Source organism: Silene latifolia, chromosome Y (genome assembly GCF_048544455.1).
Source record: "Silene latifolia isolate original U9 population chromosome Y, ASM4854445v1, whole genome shotgun sequence".
Lineage (NCBI taxonomy): Eukaryota > Viridiplantae > Streptophyta > Magnoliopsida > Caryophyllales > Caryophyllaceae > Silene > Silene latifolia.
The window spans coordinates 89,194,204-89,214,012 of record NC_133538.1 but is presented as its reverse complement, the minus strand read 5'-3'; the positions used below and the strand labels follow the sequence as shown (position 1 = coordinate 89,214,012).

The following is a 19,809-nucleotide window of genomic DNA, read 5'->3' as shown; positions in this document are numbered from 1 at the left end:
CTCGATCGAGTGAGGGCTACTCGATCGAGTACGTATGTGACTCGATCGAGTACGTTTTTGTGTTTGTTCTGGTCAGGTTCTGGAGTTGAGGTACTCGATCGAGTAAGTAGGCAACTCGATCGAGAGACATCTAATCGATCGAGTGGGTGTAGTTACTCGATCAAGTGTTGTACAGGTCATATATGGTTTGCGTCGTAGGCTATGTGTTAAAATTCATTAATCTCATTAATTTACATATTCATATATGAGATAATTTATTTAGTCATAAAATAAATTCTAGATCTTATGCATGCAAACTAAAAAAAGATAAGAGAAGAAATCGTCTATCCTACATTGGGATTTCGGATTAAAGGGCACCAACAAATTCACCTATTTGTTAGTTCTTGATCTTCCTTATTATGGATGAACAAAGGTCCAAACTAGATCCTCTCCCAAAAGTATATACCCGAGGAAACCTCTTAATAACTAATATTATTATAATCTAGTAATAATATAAGTCTTGCTATAAAAATTGACACAAAAATATTTTGTATTTTCTCTTGAATATTTCGGTCAAGATAGGAGATTTTGTGAGGTTTTTATTTCTCTAAGTTTTCACAAATTGTAGAGAGAATAACAATTTCTTACACTACAAATTATATTATGAAAGAGTGAATAATAATGGAGAAAAACACTTAGTATTTCTCATCAAAAAACCGGTTGGAAGGGGAAGGAGAGGCCAATGCATGGTCTTGTCTTCTTCTTAAAATAAGACTAGGCATGCATGGCTAGTCATTACGCTTAATCATTGTGTTTTCTCTTATTAAAATAATCAACACAATTTATCCACTAATACTCCCTCCAATTTTTCGGCACATATACATATAATGGAAGATCCATTTTATTTTGTCATTTGTCAATTTTGTCATGTGTCACATGTTACATGACATGTTACACCATAATGTATTTTTAACATATTAAAAATAAACATATTAATAAAATATGTCACATACAAAATTCACTAGTAATTCGTAATCACTTGTACCAAAATGGTTTATCAAATTATAAATTATAACGTCTTGTATTTATAATAAATTATTCATTCAATTTCAATTTCAATTGTTTCGTAAACAATAATTTTATCTAAGTAATAAAACAATTCGATTACTTAGACTGTAACTCATTTATTCAAATTACAATAAGACACGTTAACTTTACTCACAAAATCACCCGTCAATTTTAAGCAATTTAATTAACTCGTATCGGCATACGATTAATTAAATAATCAATTAAGAGTATTTCCCTATAGGTATGACCTAAGGGGATCAACTGATCACCACCGTCGCACGACAGTAATGTCAAACTCTAGTCAGCCAATCTATAGCGATATGTGTTGATCAGTTGACTGTAAAATATTACATCCCACATGTATTCTTAAAATGAGATTTAAACATGTGATCATCATGATCAACAGTTGTGATCGCATTATTGTCGGAGGACACTTATTCCAACAATCTCCCACTTGTCCTCGACAAGTGTGCGTCACCAATTCTCTTGTCCTATTACTATCTCCCACTCAATGCAAGGTGTCTTTCAGGTCGTACTTGCAAGTGATCATATCGAGAGTGGTTTCCTCGATCTGGAGAATAACTGATTGACCGGAGTTATCTACCATAGATACCCTCCGAGCGTGGCCACGCATTTCCTGTTCATTAATCCTCGAGTGGCCCTGAGATATTGTTTTAACCCTGACAAGGGGGTGGACAATTCCTATCGCACTATTCCTTTCGACTAGCCACAACCATCATAACCCAAAATATGCCCATTTGACCTCATTTACGAAGGTCGTAGTAACATAAATCAAAGTTAATCTGAAACTGTGCCACCTTAGGCGAACAGTCTTCAGTCAAAAGAATCGACTCATTAGAATACTATAGTAGCTCTCGCCACGACCAGGCTATATAAATTTGCCAGAACACTATAAGCGGTCATCAGGCCCGACAAAGTGTTCCTAACAGTCTGCCTATGTGATCGACTAGTCATCTCACATGACTCTATGGCACTTTAACTTGCCATCAATTGCATCACACTGTAGTCACTTTGAGACGTCACCTCATACAAGTGACTATGGGCGAATACCATGTTAATCCGGGTTCACTTTAACGGGGTTCAATATTGTCTCTACAACCCGTTTGGATGTAACAAAGTATAAAAGGAGTTTTCAGATTTTAAAAACTCGAACGACAAATGTGATTATCACATATGAATAGTCAATACCTGATTACTACTTCATATTTTTATAAGCAATTTTCATCTTATATGTAGTTGTTCATCTCAATGCAATTGAAATGACATATGACATGACTCATCATGTTAAGCCTATGAGAAGGCTTTGGTTAGAAGGTTTTATCAACTTCTTGTACCTTACTCAACCTTACTACATTCTCGTTTTCTTTTGTAATGTATACATTTGCATTACAAAACTTTCTGAGTACGTGTCTAGATCCAATCCCGACATAAGCTCTCTAGCCTTAGAATAGCTCGCACTGTTTTCACAGTGTGCGGGATCCATCCTCTTGCACATCTCATGATTGCAAGTGTACTCAATTTCCGTTGTAATCATCTCTCATTGTTCTTTATTGCCTAGAACAATTCTAGCAAATCCACTTCTTAAATAACATAGCCACAATGGTTCCTTAACCATCTTTAGGTGTTTTGAATACGGTTTTTGTCCGAAACCTTATACAATCTCAACAGTCATTAGTGTAAGCCCTTACACAAACTTGTGAATTGCAAAAACACTTAACTTTGCATCTTTAATGCTTCTTCAAGCACTTAAGAATAATCAATATGGCTATTTGGTAACTATTACTTAAATTCGATTTGAAACAATTCATCATACTCAAAGTATATGAAGTAGTATACATCATTACTCATTTAATTGATCCGGGAACAGAAGCAAATAGAACCAATCAAATATGTTCAACTCGATTGAACTAATCATGAATCTTATCAACGTAAGACTTCTTATTTGACGCTAATATCATGTAGATTTATCTCCATAAATCCGCATATTAAAAATGTATTATAATACTCCAAAAGTCTTAAATCATTCCCAATTATCAATATGTCATCCACATATAAGACTAATTAAAATTACCGTAACTCCCACTAAACTCGATGTATAAACACAACTTCTCGACTTAATGAGAAGAGTTTTATAACATGATAAAATGTTGACTCCAACTCATTGATGTCCTACTTAAGACCCTCTCTTAAGTTTCATATTATCTTAGGATTGCAAGAATCTACAAAACTCAAGATATGTATTGAATACATACTTTCTAATTGAAGAAGTGGGTTTTAGATTCACTCGCTATATATCTCATAATGAAACACAATCCCTAAGAAAATCCAAATAGACTTAAGCATATCAACTAGTGCAAAACCCTTTGCCACCAATCAAGCTTTGATATCTAACAATTCACTTGGAATTTATTTCGGATTTTCATGGCTCTAAGCCTTGTGTTGAGTTGTGACTTAAACACTCTCATGTAAGTCATATATTCATTACTTTCCAGAAGTAACTTGAATCAAACAATTTCTTTGTAAGTTGTAAGCTCTTTACTTTCTTAAAAGTAACATGAATTCATCATCTTTAACAAGTGATGAATTTAACCTCCTAGGTTTCAAAGAAACAACGTCATGTAGCCAAGAAAATACAGTTTCTTGGGACATACAATTTTTGACACAATTCTTTTGTGGCTCTTGAATATTTTCTCCCACTCTGTCTTCTAGAAATAAACTTGTATTCTAGAAAGACAGCCTCACGAGCCACAAACACGTTGTACTCGTGATTATTGTAAGGAAAAATGAGCATTTGCTTCTTGTGAAAATTTACAAGCATGGTACCCTACCATATCATATCTCATATGATTCGTTTTAGATTTAGTGGAAAAATACTTTAGACAAAATGATAAAATCCCCAAAAGGATCAAGTAACTCTAGGTAACTTGATTATAGTGCAAACCATATCGAATAGCGTTTGATATCTTATCCAACCACACATTATCCCATAATGCGTGCTAAGAGAGATTAACTTGTGATACTATATCACATTTCCTTTGGCTTATATCAATGTCTTCACTTTGATAGTCCCATCACAACTAAATCGTGATTCCTGGAAGTCTTTGAATTTCTTCAAAGATTTATCAATTTACCTTATTAAGTGAACACATTAGTGTCAACTTAAATCATTGGTAAAAGAAAATGATCAACCTATTTTTGGATCAATGATTTAAAACCTCGATCTCCTTTTCAACCAAAAAGCACGAGACATCTTGCTTTGAATACAAGATACGCATATACCATAAGATTAACAATCTAATGGTTCCAAAAGTACTCGATAACTCTTTACGTTCATCATTCCAGAATTTAAGGTTTAATCTTGGGTTACCAATTTGAGTCTTGAATCATCTACATGATATGTCATTCTAGTTTGGTTTAGAATATAATCACCTTGATAATGGGCTAGCCATACATCAAATCATGGTGTATAGGGTCACAAAATTGAAACCTCTTTTGTATCTTAACAAGTTTATATTCTTATTTAGAGTTTACGCACTTAATAGTCACAATTAAGTACAACTTTAAACCCAAAAACTAGATTGAGTACACAATGACTCTATCTCTCAACATCATTGTTGCTAGTCGTCATATTCTAATCATTCTATATATCAAATACAATGATGAAAACAACCATCGGTTTCTAATATTGACGAAGTAGTATTAGCAAAATTTATGTCAATCAAATAAACATTTAAAGAAGAAGGTCCCATTAGATGTCCCACAACTAACTTGTTGATTCTTCAATAATTCGGGGTAGTTTCCTTTCTAGCGTCCAACAATTAAGACAATGGAAACTTTATCGGTCGGGATTGATAGGTTTAGTATTGTTATTCTCAATAACGTTACTTTTAACATTACCTTGTATAAATTCCATTCTAATTTTACTTCTTTGAACCTCGTCCTTTTCTTAACGGTTTAAGAGAATGCTCTCAGTCATTTCAATGAGTCTTTGCTAAGAGAAGCAAAATTGAATTTCATGAAGACTACTATTCAATTCATCCGTTTAGTCTTAAAACTTTCATTGAAGTGGTTGCGGTATTTTGGTCAATTTTGATTTCCTACAAATCTAGTTACCAAAATGATTTAACGTTTCAAAGTACTTAACTTAATTATGCATATGAGAAACAATTCATTGTAAAGAGATATGTTAGTCAAGAATCAAAAACCCTTTTGATCATGAATAACTTTTATCTATACTCTTCACAAGAGATCCTTCCAATGGATAACATGAGGTTTTAGAAGAAAATTCATATTTGTCTTTAGTTACGATGTTTTAATGGAGATTTGAATTAAAATCGAAATGATATCGTATATAATTTGAGGTAAGGAATTAGAACAATATGATTAACGGAATAATGAAAACAAAAAATATTCATCGTTATAATAATACTTGTGAACAAGTAAAACATTTACATAGTGACCTCTACCCAACTATGATAAATGATTCCAAGATCCAAATTCATATTAACTTGGGCATGGTGTGGCCGATTCATCCCTTATCAATATAACTCGGTGGATTAACTTCTTAATCAATTCTACTTTTAGAACTCTTGGTCGATAAAATTACATTAATATTTATCTTTAGCCCAAAACACATCCAGCTATGGTCGAGAATACTTTTGTTAAGTTCAACCCAAATTTCGAATAAATGTGTCCATGATCCAAATCCACATCAACTTGGGCACGGTGTAGCCGATTCATCCCTTATCAACATGAATTCGGTGGATAGACATTTATCACCCACTTCCCCTATGTAACAAGGTTTGTACCCCGGTGTGGCCGAGCGCACTCCCTCACGAAATAGGTTTTCTGGTTTCTACTTTTTGGTAAGGCTAAGTCTCAATTGTTTATTTTAGCGAGAGGTCATGTCAATTTATTATCAATCACGTTTTAAGTGAACAAAAGCGGTGAACTACGATAATTGTAATTGACACGATCGATAAACTCGATTTAAAAATGCATGTTTAGTTATGGCGATTTAGCGATGCATGCAACATATAAATAAAATGCAAAGCATAAAAAATAAAATCCTAGTAAGGCCTTCCTAAAATAGTAAATCTAATATACTATTACAAATTCGGAAACCAACTCCTTTGGTCCCTTGAACTTCGGACTTGGCACGCACTCCAAGGCAAAACTTTCCTTGATGGATCGCCTTCTCGAATGGCACCGTCTTCAATGAACTCCGGAATAATTAAATTACAAAATGAATTACATAATTTCCTATTATACATTTGTAATTAAAAATAAATCTATTAAATTACAAAACGGTGATAAGAGATCACAAAAATTACAACCGAATCGATATTCCCATACATTTCTGGTAATACCAATTAAAACTAAGGCCATACTAAGTAAAATTACATAATTCAAAAATTACATAAAAGTAAAAATATGACAATCATAAATAAAATGCAGCAGTATAATATGTATGAACATGCTAGATTTTATGCTAAATCGCCTTTTAAGAGCCAATATCATATATTTATCAGTTTTCATGGATTTGCGTGATTATAACTTGTTAAAATCACAATAATTACATAAATTCATATTTATGTACAAGTTAATTACCCTAACCATCTTAGGACTCAAAAATTAGTCTCCAATAACATTTTAACCATAATTAAACTTGATATGTTAATATTGTTCATAAATAGACCCAAAAATACAAAATTGTGCTATAAACTTCAAATTAAATTATAAAAATTTCAAATAATTACAAAATTTGAAATTTAAACTCATAACCATTCTGGAAAAATACCATGACACTCATAATGTTCAAAACTTAGGTTAAAAATTTCGAAAATTTATCGAGAAAAACAATGTTCCGGTTTATCGGTTTTAACAATTATGACCATAAAAATTTGAGAAAAAATTATTTTCATCAACTTTTCACTTTTAGATCTAAAATATATGATAAAATGAAACATGTGACGTTTTTCCCTTAGTCATGAAGTATGTTTTAGCATTATTACTAATTTTAGTCACTATTTATGTGATTTTTCATCCAAAAATTCATAAATCATGCATAAAGACTTCATTATAGCCAAATATTTTACACACATCTTATAAAATTTCATGTGACAACATACTAAATTTCCATGACCAGATTCGAAATATAACTCATATTAACCTATTTACCCATTTAAATACGATTTTAAATTATAAAATTCATATTTCGAGCAAAACAACTTATTTTAACATCAAAATTTACAGGCCATCAGTAGATAATATATGTCAAAACATATCCAAAAAACATTGAAAAGTTCAAAGTTTAGCTATTTTTCGTCCAAAAATGACATTTTTATCATAAAAATCACATTTTAATGCCAATAATATATAAAATGAACAATAAAATCCATAAATAAACCAAAATGTCCTAAAAATCACTTAGGACCGGAAACTTTTAACATGAAAAGTTATTTTTAGGTTTATCTTCATAAATCCAAATTAATTAGTTTTGTATGTTAATCTTATAACTCGGAAAAACCATAAACCGATTTGCATGCAAACAACCTAAGGCTCTTGATACCGCTTGTTAAAATTCATTAATCTCATTAATTTACATATTCATATATGAGATAATTTATTTAGTCATAAAATAAATTCTAGATATTATGCATGCAAACTAAAACAAGATAAGAGAAGAAATCGCCTATCTTACATTGGGATTTCGGATTAAAGGGCACCAACAAATTCACCTATTTGTTAGTTCTTGAGCATCCTTATTATGGATGAACAAAGGTCCAAACTAGAACCTCTCCCAAAAGTATATACCCAAGGAAACCTCTTAATAACTAATATTATTATGATCTAGTAATAATATAAGTCTTGCTATAAAAATTGACACAAAAATATTTTGTATTTTCTCTTGAATATTTCGGTCAAGAGAGGAGCTTTTGTGAGGTTATTATTTCTCTAAGTTTTCACAAATTGTTGAGAGAATGACAATTTCTTACACTACAAATTATATTATGAAAGAGTGAATAATAATGGAGAAAAACACTTAGTATTTCTCATCAAAAAACAGGTTGGAGGGGGAAGGAGAGGCCAATGCATGGTCTTGTGTTCTTCTCAAGATAAGACTAGGCATGCATGGCTAGTCATTAGGCTTAATCATTGTGTTTTCTCTTATTAAAATAATCAACACAATTTATCCACTAATACTCCCTCCAATTTTTCGGCACATATACATAAAATGGAAGATCCATTTTATTTTGTCATTTGTCAATTTTGTCATGTGTCACATGTTACATGACATGTTACACCATAATGTATTTTTAACATATTAAAAATCAACATATTAATAAAATATGTCACATATAAAATTCACTAGTAATTCGTAATCACTTGTACCAAAATGGTTTATCAAATTATAAATTACAACGTCTTGTATTTATAATAAATTATTCATTCAATTTCAATTTCAATTGTTTCGTAAACAATAATTTTATCTAAGTAATAAAACAATTCGATTACTTAGACCGTATCTCATTTAATCAAATTACAATAAGACACGTTAACTTTACTCACAAAATCACCCGTCAGTTTTAAGCAATTTAATTAACTTGTATCAGCATACGATTAATTAAATAATCATTTAAGATTATTTCCCTTTAGGTATGACCTAAGGGGATCAACTGATCACCACCGTCGCACGACAGTAATGTCAAACACTAGTCAGCCAATCGTTACCGATATATGTGGACCAGTTGACTGTAAAATATTACATCCCACATGTATTCTTAAAATGAGATTTAAACATGTGATCATCATGATCGACAGTTGTGATCGCATTATTGTCGGAGGACACTTATTCCAACATTATGGGCTTACGTTTATTCTCCTCTTATAGCTCAAATATATGCCGCCAAAGAGGTATGCCATGTATGCTAGGGCTCATGAGATAAGTGTGGGCGATATTGCCAAGATGCTTGAGCATCAAGATGCACTTACCGAGGAGCTAAAGAGGTTTGGGAAAGACAAAGATGCCGGGGTACACTTTGCCAAGATGAGCACTACGATATCCCGCTTCAACCCAAAGGAATACATGGGTACTGGTGCACCAATTTTGCTTGACAATTGGCATAGGGAGATGGAGAATATATTGGGGGTGGTTCATTGTCCAGAGGATTTCAAGTTGGACGAAAGTTAGAGTACTTGCCTTGAGTGCGGTAATTTTGACTATTTGGAGGACGAGTTGAGTGAAATGTTAAATTACTCATTTCATGTTCATTCCATCCATCACATCTCTTATGATTTTTGTCATAGTGTTCTTAACATGATTGTTCGGTCTATTACTTGGGCATTTTTCAATTGCATAATCTTGTGTTGTTGTCCATGCCTATTTATATCTCACTCCCAAAAATTTGACCGACTTCTATGTGCTTTGAGTGCCAGTGATAATTTTATATGAAATTATTTACTGACAGTCTTTGGTTTGGAGTTCCTCAATAACCCTTAACTTGTATATATGCATTTAGTGTAAATTTGCATTAATTTAGTAAAATGCATGAGAGATAAAAGGGAGGGATCTCATATTTTAATTGAGCTTTTTGAAGGAAATTGATGAAAATGAGAAGGTAGCAAAAGTAAAGAAATGAAGAAAATGGAGATTTTGGGCTTGTGCGCATCTTTCTTATCATTAAAAAGGTGTTGGGTCAAATTTGCTTGAAATCCGTGGCGCCCGACCTCAACTTGTGCGAGTTAAAACCAAAGGAAAGAAGGATTTTTCACTGCCTTAAGATCTGGGCGATTTTTGGAGAAGACTGGCGTCCCAAATCTTCAACCCGCGCGGGTAAAAAATGAATCGAGTGAGTCAAGCCCCAATTCTAGAGAGTTGAAAACAACTCGAGCGGGTTGACCCAAAAATCACTTTTTCTCTCATTTGGATCGTGACATTGCTATGTATACATCCTATCTATTATCTTCATCTCCTACAATGATTGTAAGAACCCTTTCTTTCCCTAATGTATAGTTGCATTTGTATAGTTACCTCATGATTAAACCCCTTCTTCCTACATTAGCAATGGTGTTTAAAATCGGTTTGGGGAGGTTAAACCATGAAGTGACATACATCTTAGTTGATCATTTAGAATAGACTTACATTTGTAAAATATTTCATATCACCCTTGCATATTAGTTAGTTCATAGAGTATAGTTTGCATTGTAATATATCTCACATGTTTCATATAGTTAGTTGCATATGGACTTGCATTCGTGCATAGTCACTAATGACCAAACTGGTCGACGTCGAAGCTATATTCTATTTTTTGGAACAATTGTCGTTGGAAGCACCTAGACCAAAACACAATTTATAGCTTCACAAACAACTCTACAATTATTAAAGAGGCAAGTAAAGGTCGGATCCCAAGGGACGGGAATTGAAATGAGATTTCTATTAAGACTAGTGTTGTCTTAGGGGTGTCACAATTTGGGTTGATGTAGAAGATCACTAAACTAAATAACAATGAAAGTAAACAAGCAAGATGAATTGAAAGAGTTGTAAACAATTGATAAAAAGCACTAGGGTGTCATGGGGTCATAGGGGATTCATGGGAATTGATCATACAAACATGTTCTCAAATTAAAAGCAAGCAATTATTGTTGTGATGGATTGGGTTGGGTTATATCTTACAATCCTAGGAAAGTTTGGGTCCCGGAGCCGAATCGATTAGATTGTACAACACCTACAAGTCGACTTAGTCTTCCCTACTCAACAACATGCATGGTCTAATGAGACTCGAGTTGGTTTATGTCTTACAAGTCTCATTGAAAAGATAAGTGATGGTTGTAAATGCAAGGATTCATAGGCTTAGCATTTCATCAAACATAACATGTGCATGAGTTGAGATCAAAACAAGCAAGCAAATAAACTATGAAAGCATATTAATATAAGCATGAATCATTCCCCATGTTGGTTTCCCCTAATTACCCATTAACCCTAGCTATGGAACTACTCTCTCATTATCATGTTGAACATGCTAGGAAGGTTGTCCATCATACCAACAAAGTGAAACATGATGAACAAATGAAAGTAATTAGCAATAATTAAAAAGGATTAAGAGAATTATACCTACTAATGATTCCAATAATAAAGCAAAGAATAATAGAAGTACTTGATGCTTGATTGAGAGGTTGTCAATCTCCCAATAATAACCCAAATAATCTTCAATTACCCAAAATAAAGGATGAACAAAAGAGAGATTAAGGAAATAAAACTTGTATTTAAACTTGATTAATTGTTGATTACAAAACTAAAGAGAGATTTGATTGATATTAACTACTCTAAGAATTGATAAGAAGAACATGCTCTTCTAATTAGACTAATGGGGTATTTATAGTGGAAATTAGGTGGATGCATTAGGGTTAACTAAGGGCTTAAATGACGATTAAGTCCCTACTTAGGGAAACGCCGGTATTTTCCGAAGGAAGGACATCTTTCTTGAAGCTTGAAGAGACGAATTTGCGGTGTCATGGAATCCGTGCGTCTTAGGCACGGGACGACCGGATTCCTGTGTCTCTGCCCGGGTGTCTTTGGGAGAAGACGGGCGTCTTCTGGGTGCTGCTGCTCGGGCGTCTTTGATGGAAGACGCACAGATTGTGGTCCTGGGGACGGGCGTCTTCAGGTCAATCTGCATGGATTGCTGCTCAGCCTTGTTTCTTCTTCTTTTCTTCCCTTTTCTTCATAAAATCCTTGGGGATTTCCTTGGGGATGCAAGGATCTTTCCTCATCATTGCCCAACTACTATAATATGTACAAAGGCCTTCTAATCTTGTCTCTCCTTGATACTTGGTCATTGGATTCAATCAATTTAGTCTCATTTTTCCATGAACATGCAAGGTTTGCACTCCTTTCCTACCAAGGACACAAAACCTCAAAGAATATGCAAAACAAAGAACTAAAGACAATAAATGACCCAAATATGCACTAAAAAGCATGGGAACAAGGCTAATTCGGGGACTAAATGTGCGCTAATTATGGTCACATCAAATATCCTCAAACCGAACCTTTGCTCGTCCCGAGTAAAGAGGTGACAAAGACTAGGACCATTATTTAAACTAACCTAATAACATAGCCGACAAGAGACAATTAGCGGGTCTTACTCCGCTCCTTCAACTCACAACAAGACAACCATGAGGTAGGATGCCTTCTTGCAAGGCAAGGTGGGTCTTGCCAAAATGGCGACACATCCAAACATTAAGCACACAAAATCAAATAATGGATGCATCTACAAAAGGAATAACCACTTCCTCATCAAGTGGCGGAGGCAACTAAAAGAGAACAAATTTAAGAGAATATATTCCGTCACAAATACTAGTTCAACAAATTACTAAGGCTAAGAGGATGGCACTAAATCACCTCCAAATGGTGTTAAACTAGACTACTTTCGTCCTCAATTTCCAAATACTTTCGTCAAGAGCGATCGGATGGTATGGAATGATGATCCCCATGATGCTAGTAGCATATGACATGACAAGTCTCGAGTTCTCTACAAAAGTAAAGGTCATGGATCGTCCTAAGCTCGACACAGTGGCTTGACAAAAGGGCTTTTTGGGAATGAAATGCTCAAATCATTATAAACAAGGGTGGATATGACTAGCATTCAAAATTTGACCTCATTCAACTTTCACATTTCAAAAATTAGAGATGGGGTTTGTCCCTTCCGTGCTAATGTCCTTTGCTTTCGCCAATCGCTTATTAGGCAACCGGTTAACCTCTAGACAATAGCTTTTCGGGGTGATAGTGACTCTGTCTCTGGGCGGTTGAATTCACAACCGTGTAAGGGCCCAATTCAATGGATCCCTCTCCAAAGCACATCGAAGTGGTACGCCTCCATCAAAACAACTAAAATTCTCAATATTTCAACATTTCATAACATTTGAGGTTTCCTTGGCAATAAAACGTTTCCACATACAAAATCTTTGAAATGAGCACTTCAAACTTATTGATAGAAAGTATTTTTGGGTTGCCGTACCACAAGGTCAATCAAGGTCACCTAGACAATTTAACCAAGTCCACATCGCATCACGGGGTTGGATAGGTGACTCACATGCAAACCCTTGACTAGGCCTTGGGTCATGGGTCGAAAGACACTAGTATGACACAATCTAGGGTGTTTTACAACCATTCTAGAAGGCGAAGTCTTAAGTTGAAAAAGTATTTGTAATGGCTTAGTTGCTCTTGTCAAAGTTCTCAATTAGGCACTTTTCAAAATATTTCATCTAAATGTAACTAAATGCCATGATGCAACTATTATATACATCCTAATGCAAGTGATTCTACCAACTAATATGACATATAAACTAAATGCAAGTCCTAAGTTCACATTGTTATACCGCATCAATCAAAATAAAGCCACATAGTCATTAACATAAAGAGGAAAAAGGGGATTGGAAAGATCATACCATGCGGTCTTCAATATCCTCATGTCTCGGATGTGGCGTAGTCGATCAATGTGAACAAGGATAGAACAAACACAATATATAGAATAATTTATACATGACTACACTACAAAGGAAAAGAACTTGTTTTTGGTTTTTCAATTTTTTTTGGATTTTTGAATAAAAGTTAGGTTAGAATTCCCCATCCCCACACTAATATGGGCATTGTCCTCAATGGCCAAAATGATGGGAAATTATGCAAACATGATGCATGATTTCTACACTAAATGCAAGCTACACTAATCTACACTACATGATGCATGGTTTTTGTTTACGATGGATAGGATAATTTAGATTACCTCCCATTGTGTATGTATGTACTTCCCCAAACCGAGTTAGACATTATTGCTAATGTCCTAAGGTTGGGTGTAGTTCATGCACACACTATGCAATGCATGAAACTAAATTTGTCATTTTGGATTTTTAAAAGGTGGGAACAATAAAATGAGAACACCTCAATGGGGCAGAGGTGTTAGTCCTTTATGGTGCTAGGACTACTCCAACAATGATCAAGATTAATAAAATACAACAAAGAGAGAGGTAGAGAAACCTTAAGAGGGTAGGAGCCTCCATAATTTGCTAATCTTCCATCATATCATCACTATCATCATCTTCCTCACTAGAAGTGGACTTATCACCACTTCCCTCTTCACTTTCTTGTTCACCTTGCTCATCATCCTCTTCTCCTTCTTCACTAGCTTCTTCATTAATGTTATCATCAACCTCTTCATCACCGACAACCTCATTATCACCCGGAAACTCACCCCTAGATGTACTCGGAACGAAAACTTCCCTATCCGCCCAACTAGGCAAAGGACATGAAGGGTCAAGTAGTCCTTGCCTAGCTAAGTGAAGGAGGGGTGCATATTGGGCTAAGTAAGCATCTTCCCGGTCCTTGAAGGCTTTCTTGTGCATCTCTTGCATAAGAAGAGTCATATAATCTTTGCTTGCTTCAACACCTTCGGGCTTGAACTCTTGGTACTTGAAAGGATAGGGTGGTGTGACAATGGAAGAGGAGGGCATTTCAATTTAACCCTTTTGTTGTCGGATAATGTATTCGGCCTCTTTTGAAAGGGGAAGGATATATTTGGTCCGGTGGACACTTAAACGACAAATCTTCGAAGGCAAAGTAAAAGATCTAGCCTCACTAGTGAGCCACCCATACTTGGTGTCAAGAGGGTTATGAGAGACCCACTTGTACTTGTTTATCATAGTATCAATATCAATGAGATGACCACCCTTCTTTGCCTCATACTTGCTATCCTTGTTGAAGTTAGGATCAAAGTATTTAGCCAAAAGAGTGACTAGACCTCCATTCACAATAGCGGTAGTGCCTTGCTTCCCACAATCAACGTTTAGCCATCTATCAACCAAAAGTCTTAGGGAGTTGAAAGGCTTGGTGAATTCGCTTCCAATTTCCAAGGCCGACTCAAGAAGAACAAAATCGAGTTTGGTGAAATGGTTGGTGTCTTTTCTTGCAATGATGGTGTTCCCTACAACCTTGTGCCACACTCTAATGGCCGGATGGTGGACTAATAGAGCGCGACTAGCATGAAAGCTCTCGAATTTCCTTCCGGAAATCGCCTCCCAAAGGGGTTCGGGATCATATTTGCCAACATTCTTGAAATAACTCGGTGAATCACTAAGACCCAAAGCTTTACCCATTTCCTAAAAGGAGATGCGCCTACTAACATTAGCTAGGCGAAACTCGATGGTTTCCATAGTCTCAACCTTGTTAACTTTCAAAGAACTCAAAAATTCTAAGGTAAGGGAGGGGTATGTCAATTCTTTTGTTGTAAACAATTTCTCCAACCCCATGGCTTTAAAGAAGGCTCTAGTTTGCTCAAGGACACCCAACTTATCTAAGGCATCTTCACAAATAAACTTGGTGCATAGAAATGATTTACTAGCAAACTTGGCAAAAGTGTCCCTATGGGATTTGGAAATGAAAATTACCTCCGGATAATTCGAAAGTTGAGCAATTTCCGGAGTAGTAGATGTTGTTGCTTCCATGGGAGGTTGTTGTTGTTGCACCTCCAAGTTTGGGCTAACCACCACCATAGCCAATGCTTTCTTTGCTTGAAGACTCTTATGTCTTGATGAGAGTGTCTTTGTCTTTGGTGCCTTTGCCTTTGTTGCTTTTGTTGCTCCCTTTGTCTTTGCCATTGATGAATAAACCAAAAAGAGTCAAAAATCTTCAGTTTCTAGTGCACCCAAATCGATTTAAAGATGAAAGGCTTTGCCTTTATGAATTCAAAAATCGACTCAAAGGTTGATGATTTTGTGCTTGGTTTTGATTGTTGTTGAAAGAGGAGTGATTAATTTGTTGTTAAAAGGATGTTTTGATGTGATTATGGTGAATGTTGTTGAGGAATCTTGTTTTTGTAATGGAGAGGATGAGGGTTTTGGAGTTATGGGGTTTATGGGTAGTGTTTTGAATGAAGGAATGAGAAAATGAATCTGAGATGGGGTTTATAATAAACCCAAAAAATTTGAAATGCAGGGGGAAGACGGGCGGCTTTCCTTCGGGACGCCCGGATTCTGCCTGTTCTGGGTTAGGAAATTCTCGCCTAAAAACGGGCGGATTGCAGCAAAGTCGGGCGGATTTGAAAACACGGGACGGGCGTCTTTCAGAGAAGACGGGCGGATTCCTTTCCAGGGATTTTTCTCGTTTTTCAAAGCCAAAAGACGGGTGTCTTCTCTTTCAGGACGGGCGTCTTTATGAAGACGGGCAGATTCTACTGCAGGACGCCCGGATTCGTTAACAGTCACAAAATTTCAGAAATTCAGCTCAGAAGGACGGGCGTCTTCTGCCCAATATGCCCGGATTGTCTGAAGACGGGCGGATTCTCTTGAAACCGCTCGGGTTCTACCCCTTTTACCCGGATTCAGTTCCATCCGTGTACCTTGCATATCCCTTGTCATTTTTCATTCTTCAAAATCTCGTGTTCTTCATTGTGGGGGCACTACTAAGGCATGAATAGCCTAGGCATTTGCTATCCCCACACTAAGCTAAAGCACTACACATCAATTGAAATTATTAGTCCCTCCCTCACTTCTCTCAAACATGATAATTATCTTGATCAAGGCATAAAAAATTCAAAAATGACAAAAATGCAAATTAAGAATTAAAATGCGAGTTAGGGAGTTAGAAATATTTACAAATGGTGGTTTAGGGAGGACTCCACCAAACTCTCATTCTTGATGAGATGTCAAGGGGGAATGTCCAAGGTGTTGTTGATGTTGCTCAACACCTTGAAAAAGTAATCAAAAGCTTTTTCATTGTCGTGATAAAGTTCTTCAATAGATCTTTGTCCTTGTTGTCGGTCTTGATCGATAGCATTACCAATGTAGGGATTGAAAATCCGTTCAAACTCATCGTCCCAAAGACCACAAACTTCATCTACTTGATCACTAAAGATCTCTTGAGTTGATAGAGACAACTCTCCCATTGTCTTGCTTTGGCCAATGAGGCCATCTTCTTCATTGCTTGACTTTGGTGAGCTTTGCAAGCTCTCTTTGTTACAATTCACTTGCTCTTTGAATGGAGCATCTTCAATTTTCTTCTTCCATTGGAGTTCCGACTTCTTCCTATTATCCTTCCGGCTAGAATGATCAATCATGAAACATGGTTCATGTAAACGGGGAGCTCTCACAGTTTTGTCAAGATTAAAAGTTATACTCTCATCTCCCACTTCTAGAGTGAGCTCTCCATGTTTCACATCAATCACCGCACCCGCGGTATGTAAGAAAGGTCTTCCTAGAATGATTGGAATGTTGGAATCTTCTTCCATATCAACAATGACAAAGTCCACCGGGATGAAAAATTTCCCAATTCGTACGGGAACATCTTCCCATATCCCTAATGGTGTCTTCGTCGATCTATCGGCCATTTGGAGTGTGATATTGGTGCATTTAAGCTCTCCCATCCCCAACCTTTTACTCACCGAGTATGGCATAACACTCACACTAGCCCCTAGATCACACAAGGCTTTGTTGATCGTGGTGTCGCCAATGGTACACGGTATTGAGAAGCTTCCCGGATCCTTGAGTTTTGGAGGTGAACTCCCTTGAAGTATTGCACTACTCACCTTAGTGAAGGCGATAGTCTCAAGCTTCCGGATCGACTTCTTCTTTGTGAGGATGTCTTTCATGTATTTCGCATAGGCCGACACGTGATTGATTAATTCCGTGAAAGGAATTGAGACTTCCAAATTCTTCACAATTTTCATAAACTTTCCAAGTTGGTCATCAAATTTGGGCTTGGCTTGACGACTTGGAAAAGGAAGTCTAATCACAATGGGCTCCTTCTCCTTGACCTTATCTTCATTTTTCTTTGAAATTTCTTCTTTTGATGATTCTCCATCTTTGGAGTTTTGCACAATTTCTTCCTTATCACTAGCTTCCACAACTTTATCCTCAACTTGATTCTTCGGTGCTTCATACCTTGTACCACTTCTCAAGTGAATGGCACTAACCGTTTCATGTCTTGGGGGATTACTTTGAGGTGGTAATTGTCCCTTTTGTCTTTGTGAGCTTGAAGATGCTAGTTGAGTCAATTGGTTTTCCAACATTTTGGTGTGAGCTAGGATGTTGTTGATGGTGGCTTCCTTTGCTTGAATATCTTTTTGCATTTGAGTGAAAAATTCTTATTGATTCTTTTGCATTTGAAGGACCGCTTTTCGAACATCAAAACCTTGGTCATTTTGTTGATTGTATGGATTTTGATTTTGGTAACCTTGGTTTTGGTTGTAAAAGGGTCTTTGATTTTGGTTTCTCATGGGAGGTGGGGTGTATGTTGTTTGAGGGTTTTGAACATTTTAGCTTTTGTATGAGAGATTTGGATGGAATTTGGTGTTTTCATTGTAATAGTTAGAATAAGGGGTACCACTCTTGTATGCTTGGAAAGCATTCACTTGTTCATTTGTTCCCCTACATTCACTTGAGTCATGTCCCAAAGTTCCACAATTCTCACATATCCCACTTGGGATTGATGAGGATGCCTTCATGGCATTAACATGATGCTTTGGTGATTTCGAGGCTTATTCAAGTCTAGCCATAGCTTTTTCAAACTTCAAATTGATGGTATCAATGTGAGAACTAAGTTGAGCACTCAATTGAGTAACGGAGTCCACTTCATGCTTTCCTCCTCTAGTAGCCTTGCGAGGTCTACTATATTGTGAGTTATGGACCGCCATTTCCTCAATTTTGTTCCAAGTTTGATTGTCATCAACTTTGGTGAACATTCCATTTGATCCCATGTTGAGAATGTTCCTTGAATCTTCATATAGACCGTTCCAAAATTGTTATACCAAGAACCACTCGCTAAGTCCATGGTGAGGACATGAGCGACAAATTCCCTTGAACTGCTCCCAAGCTTCATACAAATATTCTTCATCCCTATGCTTGAAACCCGTAATTTGAGCTCTTAGCATGTTAGTCTTTTCCGGTGGGTAGAATTTTTTGTAGAAAGCTAGAGCCAACTTCTTCTAAGAATCAATTCCGAGAGTGGCCTTATCAAGGCCCTTCAACCATTGTTTCGCGGTGCTAATTAGAGAAAAAGGAAATAAGACCCATCGAATTTGGTCTTGAGTTACACCGGTTTGAGAAATCGCATCACAATAGTCACAAAAGGTCTCCATATGAGAATGAGGGTCTTCACTAGGCATCCCCCCAAATTGGCTCCTTTCGACTAATTGGATAAATGCGGATTTAGCAATGAAATTTCCGGTCAAATGTTGTGGTGTGGGAGTACCATTGGGTAGGTTCTCCTCGGTGGGTACGGAATGTGACGAAAACATAGGCATTGTAGGTTGATTTTGTGTTGTATTTTGTGTTGGGTTCTCCTCACCTTCTCTTGCAAAAGGGTTGATGAACTCAATAGTTGGTTGAATATCTACAACCTCACTAATACCTCTCAAATTTCTCCTAGCAAGTCTTCTATTGGTTGTCAAAGTTCTTTCAATTTCACGATCAAAAGGTAACAAATCACCTTGTGACCTTCTAGACATGCAAAATATCAAACAACTCGAAAACAATTAGAACAAACCTTGAGGAGTTTTACTTCCTCAAGGCAAAGAAAGACACAACTAATAACAATATAAGAAAATCTAAATCAAGATAACATCGTCCCCGACAACGGCGCCATTTTTGGTCGACGTCGGAGCTATATTCTATTTTTCGGAACAATTGTCGTTGGAAGCACCTAGACCAAAACACAATTTATAGTTTCACAAACAACTCTACAATTAGTAAAGA

The 19,809-nt window shown here is 36.1% G+C and overlaps 1 non-coding gene across 1 annotated transcript; it reads left to right on the top strand.

Moving 5' to 3' along the window:
- The first annotated feature begins 18,879 nt into the window (after positions 1-18,879).
- On the top strand, positions 18,880-18,986 carry LOC141634840 (small nucleolar RNA R71). The gene has a single exon (XR_012539559.1). It is a non-coding gene; the product is annotated as a small nucleolar RNA R71 (small nucleolar RNA).
- The last annotated feature ends 823 nt before the right edge of the window (positions 18,987-19,809 follow it).